Genomic DNA, 10,887 nt, shown 5'->3' with positions numbered 1-10,887 from the left:
ATGGAGAAATGACAAGAATTTGTAGCCATGTTTTAAAAACACTACGTCCACTCACCTCATCTTACCAAATAAGCATTGTATCTACAGGAAAGTAGTTCTACCCAGCTCAGTTTCACTGAAATTCCAGCAGATTTGTGGTTGTTATTATTGCTGTTTAGGATGTTCTCGTATATCTTGGAAGTAAAAGAGGATTACAAGATATTCATTACTGAATTAAGACTTTTTTTTGTTGTTGAAAAAAACGTAGCGATCATCTCACTAAACATTCACAGTGTGAGATGTGCTTGCTCCTTAACCTTGGGAATCATTTCTTCTTGGCAAGCAATTCAAATTACCATGAAACGTTTGTAGCTGACGGAGGCGGAAGTAACTCAAGATGAGTCACTGGTAACTCCCTACAACTTCTTAAGAAATGATGGAGAGTTAAAGTGGGGAACAGGTGAGAGACTATCAACTCAGAGGTGACTTATGGTCATTTTATAGAAGAAAGACGTGAATCAATCATTCAGGAAATGGAGAAAATCAAGTGCAGATGTTGTGTGGCAAAGTCGATGACAGTAAAGGATGCATTTTTGAGACTCTTGGTGCTTTTATCTTGTTCTTCATTCTGAGTAATTCAAGGTTCCACGTTCTAAGACTCTGCTACAGTATCGATGACATTTTATTGCAACTGAATTTATTTCAAAAGTTGATACTGGTTTGGGGTTAGACTATTCTCAGTCAACTTCCTTCATAACCAAATTATACTATCTTACTCATTCAGAATGATGATCTCACAGCAAAACTGGAAACTGCCTCTTCAGAATGTATATCTGTGGGGTGGCCAGTTGGCTCAATGGTTAGAGCATTGTGCTCATAACACCAAGGTCGCTGGTTCGATTCCCACATGGACCAGTTAGCTACACCCTCCACAACTAGATTGAAAACAATGGCTGGAGCTTGGAGCTGAGCCCCCGGTGGGCGGCCGGCCGGGTGGCTCAGTGGTTAGAGTGCAGTGCTCATAACACTAAGGTTGCCGGTTCGATTCCCGCATGGGTCAGTGAGCTGTACCCTCCATAACTAGTAGATTGAAGAGAATGATTTGACTTGGAGCTGAGCTGCGCATCCCACAACTAGATTGGAATCAATTGCTTGACAGGGAGCTGATGGGTCCTGGAAAAAACACTGTTCCCCAATTGTTTTTTAAAAAAATTTGTTTTACAAAGTTTTTTAAAAAAAGATGTCTACATCTTGTTGAAGAAAATCAATCTTAAACAGGAGTTATTAGCTATGAAAGGAGTACAAAAGTCATGTGAAAAACTAGGGAAGAAAAAGTGGAGACAAAAATTATTAAACCTCAAAATTCATATAGTCACGAATGTGGTAGAAAAGAGTGAAGCAGAACACTATAAATTCTGGGATACTGAAGACTGAGCAATACAGGATATAGTAGAAAAAAATTTTAAATCTATTTTTACAGGTTAATTCATTGATTTTTAACATGTCTTAATTCATTTCACTGCAAATTACGTTTTAGATATACATACTGTATGTGATTCTTCTACTCCCCTTAACAGCAGTAATTTTTTTTTTTTTTAGATTTCTGGAACTAAGGTGGTATTTGCTTCTCCTTTTTAATAGTTCAGTTTCCATCATTATCACTCAGTTCTTTGAGAATCATTCTTTCTGGAAAATCATTTTAGTTTTAAGACCAGTTGATATAAAACGAGACTATTAGGAAATAAAGAAAAAGGATGATTTAAAAATTGCACCATGCTCTTAGATTATTAAGTCATATTGTTCAATTTTTAAAATTTAAAATTGATTCTCTTATTGGAATAGTCAGATGAGATGATTCAAAATATTTTCATAATTCAGATTTATTTCATTCCATATTGATGATAAATATTTTAAACTTCAGCTTTTTTCACATTTAAATTGCCTTCCAAATCATTGACTTAAAACTAAAGAATACAAATAGACTGTAATTATTCAGTTTATAATTATTTTTAAAATGTATCCTTTTTGTTGGCTTTAGGAACAAGCAGCATCTCAAGAAAACGTAGACCCACTAAATGACCATGATGACGCTTCCATAAGTGACATGGAGGTCAGAATTCAACGTCTGGAATCTGAACTCCCCAAAGTGAAAACTTCTGGAGATTCTTTTAAAATAGAATTGGAAGAATGGAAGCGCCTCTACCTAGAGGAATTAAAACTTACAACATCCTTGGAAAACAAACTAAACAAGTAAGTCCAAACCAAGTCAGAGAAAATCAATTGAGCTCATTAATTTGCCTCTAAAGTATAATGTTTATCCAGGCAGATTCCCGAGATTAATAGGAAGTGAAAGCTTACTAAATAGTATGATTTTGGAAAATGATGTTAGTGAATAGATTACTTTTAAAACGTTAGTTAGTTCAGGACATTTGCATCTCTCCCCATTTTTGGTTTCACATGACTGTACTTTTCCTTCTCGCGGTTTCATAGAGTTAATCTGATCTACCCGTCTTGAAGCAAAGTGTTTTTGAAGCTTTATGACATAGACAGCACTATTTATTATGAAATTTCTTGTCAGAATTCCCCTAATAGTTTTTAATGAGATAACTATTTATTGTAAGACAACAACTTAAACCCAAAGGGTTAAGTACTCTGCATATTCTGGCACTTGGTAAATGTACTTTCTCGATTGTGCTCTGTGTTATTACCTCTAGAGGTCGCTTTCAGACAAGCTGTTTTTTTCTAGCCTTTCTGATCTACACAAAGGCATACGTGTGAAATACAGGAGAAGGTTAACATAGGGGTGAAGGGTAGTATAACCGACGAAGTGGCTAAAAAATAAGGTGGTCAGCCTGTGGGGGTGTGTGGAAGACAGAAAGGGCAGATCCCACCTCCAGTGCTTTGGTAACAGTGTTATAAGCCACATGCCTCCGGAGCTGTTTCAGTTCAGTATGATCACCAACCAGGCTCTCTTGTTCTCCCCCAGAGGCTGTTGTTCTAAATGACGCCTCAGTGCCAAACGGTTAATTTCTTCAGGGTAATGAGGGGATTACCCAAGGGCGGTGAAAGCAAATGCTTGGAAGTATCTTGGTGGGATTTTAAAAAAAATTTCTTAACTCGTTTACTATGTGTGTCTCATGGCAATCCTCAAGAATCTTATTGGTTCAGCCCTTCCAGAAGGCAGCAAGTATTATCTGTTAAGCCGTGGACATCACTGATAGCCCTTTTCCTCCCCTCCCTACTTTGAATTACTTTTTAGTCTGGCATCCCCATGGAATCCCCATGTACTTGTTTAGAACAATTTGAAACCTATCCTTGTACATGGTAGGGCTGCCGTGACGTATTTTCAGTGTTTGTTTCATGGGCAATTCCACTTACTATTACGGCAACGTGAAAAAATGCAAATCATTAAGGAAAAATAGAATACTAAGGCTTTGTTCTTACAATCTTCACAGGACTAATGACAGGCTGGCAGAGATGAGAACCCAGCTTCTCATGAAGGCACCACGGAACACTTCACTCAGCACCGATCGTAGGAGGCCGGTCCAGCTGCCACCTTGCATTGGAAGGCTAAATGATTGGTTCCTACCTCGAGGAAATCTCGCTCCAAGAGAACAGTTGGTGATTCTTACGTCAACCCCACAGACTTCTAATAATGGCACGTTGACCAACTAGATGAAGGTTAGTTATGTTATCTTCTCTCCTTTGGGTTTCAGATTTCCAGTATAATTCTTGTTCTTAACTTGGTGAGATTCTGAGTTGTTTCATTGACTAATGCACACAACGTAAAAGGCATAATGTAGTGTGTGCTAATGTAGAAAGGAGACAGAAATTTTACAATCTTTTGTAAGTCCCTGCATCTCCCATGTTTTAAGAGCTACCTGTTATTAACTGTATTCAATAAATGTAATTAACTGACACATTTTAAATTTCTGGAAAAGCTGCTTTTAAATTAGATTTTACAAATGAAATATTATTGCCTAACAATGAACGGTATGCTTTGAGATGCTTTGGCTTACTTCTGCATTGTTTTTAATTTGGTGATGGCTTTTAACAATTTCAGTTTTCCTACAGCCCAGTTTTGCCACACCTAAGTGTAAGTGAATGATTGACATTCACTAACTATATGTGGATGTTTCTTATTTCAGTGAAACCGAGGTAAATCCTTTTTATGAATTCAGCAAACTTGTAACACTGGAAAGATTAATTTGTCTTTCTAAGTTAAAAGTTGTCATCTTTCTACATGATAGTACATCCTTAATTTCTGTTTTACTTACAGCATTTTTTTATTTCGATGATTTAAAATGTCATGCTTAAAAAGTAATAATAATAAAATAAAATATCTTGCTAAGCAATAGTACATTTTCTAAAGAGGTAAATTGACCAATATTTGAATTTTTAAAATGAAGTTCACTTATATCTGTACATCTTGGCATCACTTGAATAATTGATGACTGAGGAGGCAATGATATGGCGTCTTTAATAGCAACTTGTTTTCTTTGTGTAATACTGTTATTAAAATACCCATTTTTGATCTCATTTCTTGAGTTCTTCGTTCAGCTCCAGGATTTCTGTTTGGACCTTTTTTATAGTTTTCATCTCTTTGATAAAGTACTCCTTCTGTTCATTAGTTTTACTCCTGAACTCATTGAACTGCCTTGTGAGTTTTCTTGTATCTCATTGAGATTCTTCATGGCTGCTATTTTGAAATCTCTATCACGTAGATCACAATCTTCCGTGACTTTGACTTGGTTTCTGGAGAAGTGTCATTGTCTCAGTGTTACCGTGTTACCTTGGTTGTTCATGCTGCTGGATGGCTTGTCCCTCTGCAGGCTCATTTGAAGTAGTGAACACTTTCTTATTTAAGTACATTTTGATTCGAGCAATTCAGCAGGTAGATAATTAGACGTCTTTGTTTTGTTTTTCAGTAGCTGATGCAATAGCACAGTTTCTGTTTTCTCTCACTGGTGCTACTTGAGCCTGGGGGGTCCAGGTGTGGGGGCTTAGCTGTGAGTGTGGGAGTGCTGGCCTGGGTGACCAGGGTGATGGGTGTTGCCGTTGTATCCAGATCACCAGGTCTCTGGGCACCAGCACCGTGGTTGGGAACAGGGGAAGGGGCTGGTTGAGGAGAACCTGTCTTGAGCCCACTGAGCCCTCCTGGTTCCCTGTGGCCCTAGTAGCACTGTGCTGTGGGTGGAGGCTGGAGAAGTATTTCTGCTGCTGCTACTGGTCTCTGGTGGTGCCAGCACTGCTGCAGCTGGGGAGGGTTGGGATTCTTGTGGAGGTGGGGGGATGCTGCTGCTGCCCCTCTTACCCTCCCCTGGGCTGTGACGTGGGGGCTGCGCCCCAACCCCTCCTCTGTTACTGCCTTTGCTGGGGCTGCAGGCTCAGCCTGTCCACCTGGAACCAGGTATGGGCCTATCCCCACCTGCCTCCCTTTCACTTCCCGTACACCTTCCTTCCTTTTACCGATGTGGGATCTTTAAGCGTCCTAGTGTGTGGGGCAGAGGAACCTCTTTTGGACTATAGATGTCCAACTAGTTATAGATGTTAGAGGAGATGCAACCTTGTTGTGTCATTTGCCATAATGTTGACATCACCTTCTAAAATAGCCATTTCTGTCAATGCAGATTGGTTTGTAATTTTGATGGTGTTTTTATGGCCCGCTTAATGTCGAGAAAAACAGCGTAGGCCTGGGCTAACTGAGGTTTCAACCTTGTTTTTTCATTTAACTTCATCGTAACATAGCACAGCAAAGCCAAGTATTTTGAGACAGCCTTTTGGTCATATAGGGTCTCAGTGCTTCGAAGTGCTGACATTGGAATACTGGGTACAAAAGGAAAGTGTATGTCTAATGCTTCTGTAAGTTGTTCAGCATGATACATACTTCAAATGTTCTCATTAGTTGTCTCCAGAAAAATCAGAAGATGAAGGAGTGTAAATGCAGAAGCTATGCAAGAAAATATGCTTGTGGACATTTTTTCTTTAATTAATTTTTGGTAGGAAAGACGTGTTTAGTTTTTTAGTATGTCTAGGTAAACTGAGAAATGGTTTATTTTAAACTCAATGCCGTTGTTCCAAGGTAGAAATTATCCCCTTGTGGGGCATTGGTTTGCCCAATCATGCAAGCCTGAATAAGAGAGATGAAAAAGCACCACTCCATCAAGATACAGAGATACGTTTCCCAATCATGACAGAATGCTGGAAAGACTTATGGCACAGCTGTGATGATGTGAGGTTGGACAGAAGTGTGCTAGAAGATAAAGAGAAATCTCTTTTGTGGGATAAGTTTTGCTATAGATAACCCCAACGTGGTTAATGCATTTGTTGGTTGATATTGGTCAACCAGGTTTTATTTTCAGGAAAAGAAAGGTTCCTTTAAGGAAGAATTTCTTCAGTTTGAGTTTGCTTCCTATAATTAAAGATTTTCTCCTTCAAGTTCTGTGTCCCGTGTTGAGGAATGTTTGTGCTTTATATACTGAGTGTATTGACTGCTATTAATCGGAGTTCTGGTATCAGTCTCAGTTTATTTTTATTCATGACTTTAAAGCTTATAATTATTTAGAAAGTTACTATTTTGTTTCTCATTCCTCAATATTGTTGAACTACATGACAAAGTTTTACGTATTCATTTTTTCGGAGTCAGAAATTGATGGAAATCTCCTGAATGTGAGGAAGTAGCTGGCGTGTTACTCTAGCCTCAGTCAGAAATCCTAAAGCCCATTCCTGGCCTGCAGCCCATTGGTTTTGTGACCTCAGGTGACCTCTAATCTCTCTGCGCCTTGATTGCCAGTTATGTAAAATTATGGACTTTGACTAAATCAGTGTCTTTCTGACTTGAAAAATATTTATTTTTCAGTCTAATATGGTTCTTTTAAAATTTTTTTGAATGAAACTGTATTATATAAAATATAGACAAGTAGAGCTGCCTAGCTAAGGGAGAGATGGAGACTCTGAGACTTTGTGATCCTGCGGGGTCCCCAGTGGAAACTTAGATTTCTACGGGACATAGACTGAGAACTACCAGTTATGAAAAAACCCTTCTAGTGAAACTCCTTGAATTAAAGTTTGTGGATACATTCTTTTCCTGTGTGTAATTTTCTCACCTTTCTATATTTTTGATAAATGGAAAAGTATAAATAAAATTGCAGAAGCATTCTCCTCCTTAATATTGGACTTCAAGCTACTTCTACTATCTGAACACAATACTCACCTAGAAATAAACATAATCGAAGTAAATATTTAGGAAAAGGGCTTTGGGAAAAGAAAATAACGTTACATTTGTAGTTCCCTAACTCAAGTCATGTAAAAATGTGATTTGCATTTTACATATTGTTGATTAATGGTAATTAAAAGTGTTTCATGACAGGCCTCTCCCTTCACCTGGCATTGGGTTGTTGTTTTTATAAGGCCTGTCTAGTAATGTTGTCACATTATTCATTTTATAAGCCCTTTTCTATGAAGCTATTGACAAAAAAGTGTTATGGAAAACAGTCTCTGCAAATATTGGAAAATATGACGGCCAACAGATTTGTCTTCACACCTGAATGTGTAAAGGCATTGGATGTCATATTATCCTTGTCACCACACGACAACGTCTATTAGGTTCTGGACATTATTAGGTTCTGGACTATTAGGTTCTGGACATTATCGTCAGCCCCGTTTCGGTCATTTAGTGAGAGGATACCTTTCAGAAGGAAGGATTAAACAAGAAAACTTTAGACTGGGACACGTGAGGTATAGTTTGAAATATTCCCATACATTTCGTAATTAAGTAGACTAACTACAACCACTCGAATATTTCAAAAATTGGGCCTCCCTCATTTCTAGAAAGAATACGAAGTTACAATTAAATAACTATTCTTTTTGTTTTTTCTAATTCTTCAGTCATGAATCAGAAACTAAATTTGAAAATTGGCTCTAGGGCATACTTTTTAAATCAGATTTTCTGTAATCTTTGTGTCCATACACATATAAATGTTTCAGTCATAATACAGACAAGAAAATAGTTTTTGTTATTGTTGCTGCCAGTAGAATTTTCACGTGACGTGACAGGGCCACTATCATCATTTTATGTATTTAAGGTTCTGTGCTGAGACATAGCGTAGAACACACCTTAAGATTAATTTTTTAAAAGTGCAAGAAACCATTAAGGTCAAAAAAATCCATAAAGGAAAAAATCCATTAAAGTAAAAAAAAAGAACTGATGAAACTTGTATAAAGGGCTGTTTTTCTAAGGATTGCAAAGTAATGCATTCACTGTAAAATATGACTTGTTTGATTCTTTGCAGGAATCAGATCACACCTCACCCTTCTGAAATTGTGTCTATTCAGTAGCCCAATTTCAAGTGTACTTTTGATCGGATTAGTCTAAACAGCATCACATATATATGTTCTCTATTAAATTAAAATGAGTAGAAATTTATTTTATTTATGTGATTATTTTTGTGTGTATTTACACAATGCCCAAGTAAGATCTCCTCTTTAAAGGTGTTATTTAAAGACCACATTCCTACATTAAAGTCTCTTGTTTAACTTAAATACTGTAACTAAGATTTGATTTATTTCAGGAGCAGCAGGAGTTGGTGGAAAGCATAACTAGAGAGGTAGAAGAAGGTAGGTGGCCAAAATGTATTGATTCCAGTTAAATATCATTAATTTCTGAAATAAGCAATAAAGAGTAACTGGCATCCTTTTCCATGTTTGGATAATAGATACTACATTAAATATTTTCTCATGCATTGCAAATGGGAAAGTTGAAAGCATAAACGAGCATTACGAAGCATACATTTCTTCCTCATTTATTCATCATGTGTAGCTCTTCGAAAATCTCAAAAGTCCGTGTATCTCTTTTTATTTCTGGCTGTCCCCTTCCTTTCCTCTACCATCCACATGGAACTTTTAACTTGCACATTGAAAACTGGGCTTCATCAACTTATCCTGTTTTTGCTAGTGATATAAGGCCCAGTAACCAGGCTCATCTAGTAATACTTAGGCAATTACAGTCCATAGAGCTGTCACCTGACGGGTGACGTTTAAATCTCCAGTCATTGACTTTGTCATTGGTTTACCTTTACCTTCGGGAGAAACATCAAATTCTTTTGCATGGAATAAAACCACCCAAATCAATTTACTTCTTGCCAAACAATTCAGCCTTATCTCTGGCTACTAACTCTAGTCTGCCCCTTTGCTGTAGCATCTATTGATAGCTGAACTAGACCACTTCTCGTTCCACGAGTGTTCTTCCCCACTCCAGTCTGTGCATCTGCTTCTTCCCTCTATGTGGCATCCTTTTTCCTTGTCCTTCAGATACGAACGTACATATCACCTCCACCAAAAAGCGGACAATATTGACACAAAGCCAGGATGTCCCTTCTATGTGTTCCGATAATGTCCTGCCTTATATTTGTGTGGTATATGTGACTCTGAATGGAAATGGCCTGTTCACCTGTTTTTTCAGTTTATAGTGGGTGATGGTTCAGGGGTGGACCATGTCATCTTCACCTTGTAACTTCAGTGCTTGTTGTACTACCTTAGCACATGCTTGTTGAATAAATGAATGAAGAAGGAGACACTCAGAAGCTCTGACACTTAGCAGTAATAGCAGTTAATTCAGTGTGCAGCCGTGGGCAAATTATATGTAATAGTAATCTCCTGGTGGGTAGTGGAGTCTTCATAGGTTTTTTTCATTCTTCTTAACATGTATACTTAGTTATATTTTAGATAAAGAGTATAATTCTTTCTCTTTTTTTCCTAGCTGATGCTGAACTTGAATCTGAATACCGTCCACTTTGCTCTAATATCTAGTGATGATCTAGTTTTGAATACATCACAAGTATATAGTTTTTGAATAAGAAGTATATGATCTAAAATATAAATAGTACAAATTTACTGGGCTGTTTACATAGCATTTTCCTTCTTTCCCATTAAACATATGGCATGTGAAAATCCTTATTGAAGGAAAACATTTTTGTTTCATATGTGTATATGAAAATCTATATAGTATTCAAACTGTGTTTCTTGGCATCTAACTAGCTTTGCAGCAGATTTTGTGGATGAAAACAAGCAGTATTAAGTTTTACATTCTCATACTGTCCAAATACCAGCTGTTTACACAACACCCAAACAACCAAGTTGTCATTAATACTTCAGTGGTGTAAATTAATAGCTTTTTTTGAATTTTCCAATATTTATCACTGTGTATGAACCTAAAGATTTTGATATCTGCTGTTATGGCTACAATCAATGTTTGGATGTATTACAATTGTTATAGTGCCATAAATCTGATTATAATAATATGTAATTTTAAACACTGATTCATAAAGCTGTCCTCTTAGAGAAATAAAATTTGTCTAAGGCTTTTCACCTTTTCTAGTCATTGATTTATTGATTTGTTTTTTGGAAACAGTCTTAAAATTAAGTAGCTTCTGGTTATGCCGTCTTGGCAGAAATGTCACACAAGTGATGCTGAGTTCTTCCCAGTGCAGCAAATCTGGAGGCACGTGCTGGGTTCCGTTACTGGCAATGTTGACTTTGACCGTGTGGTTAAGAAGTGTCGCCGGGTTTGTCCACCATAAAATTACTATTTCCCCTTGGTTATCCCCTTATATCTTGTGTGCAGATACTCTGAGACTCTGTAAATATATCGTGAATCCTCAAAATCTCACGCACTAGATGGATCATCCATTGGCGACTCTTCTTGAATCAATGACTGTGATGGTTGCCAAATGATTATATTATGATCTGTCATCACTCCTGCATTGATAAATACATCCAATGAAACACGCAAACGGATGAGGGAGGAAGGAAAGCTTATTACTTTGGTGCTTAAATGCTCCTGATTTGCCCTGTGGTAGCCATTTCAAGCTCACTGCATATCTTTTTGACCTGTCCCCATTATTCTTTGAG

The 10,887-nt window shown here is 37.4% G+C and overlaps 1 long non-coding RNA gene across 2 annotated transcripts; it reads left to right on the top strand.

Moving 5' to 3' along the window:
• Positions 1 to 285: 285 nt before the first annotated feature.
• LOC117020141 (uncharacterized) lies at positions 286 to 10,344 on the top strand. Of its 2 annotated transcripts, XR_004422631.1 has the most exons (5): positions 286 to 439; positions 2,018 to 2,229; positions 3,435 to 3,660; positions 8,550 to 8,595; positions 9,737 to 10,344. It is a non-coding gene; the product is annotated as an uncharacterized LOC117020141 (long non-coding RNA). The 2 variants fall into 2 exon arrangements; XR_004422630.1 differs by lacking the exon at positions 8,550 to 8,595 and having other exon boundaries at positions 290 to 439.
• The last annotated feature ends 543 nt before the right edge of the window (positions 10,345 to 10,887 follow it).

Source organism: Rhinolophus ferrumequinum, unplaced genomic scaffold (genome assembly GCF_004115265.2).
Source record: "Rhinolophus ferrumequinum isolate MPI-CBG mRhiFer1 unplaced genomic scaffold, mRhiFer1_v1.p scaffold_91_arrow_ctg1, whole genome shotgun sequence".
NCBI classification, from domain to species: Eukaryota; Metazoa; Chordata; class Mammalia; order Chiroptera; family Rhinolophidae; genus Rhinolophus; species Rhinolophus ferrumequinum.
This window is presented reverse-complemented; position numbering and strand designations above follow the sequence as displayed.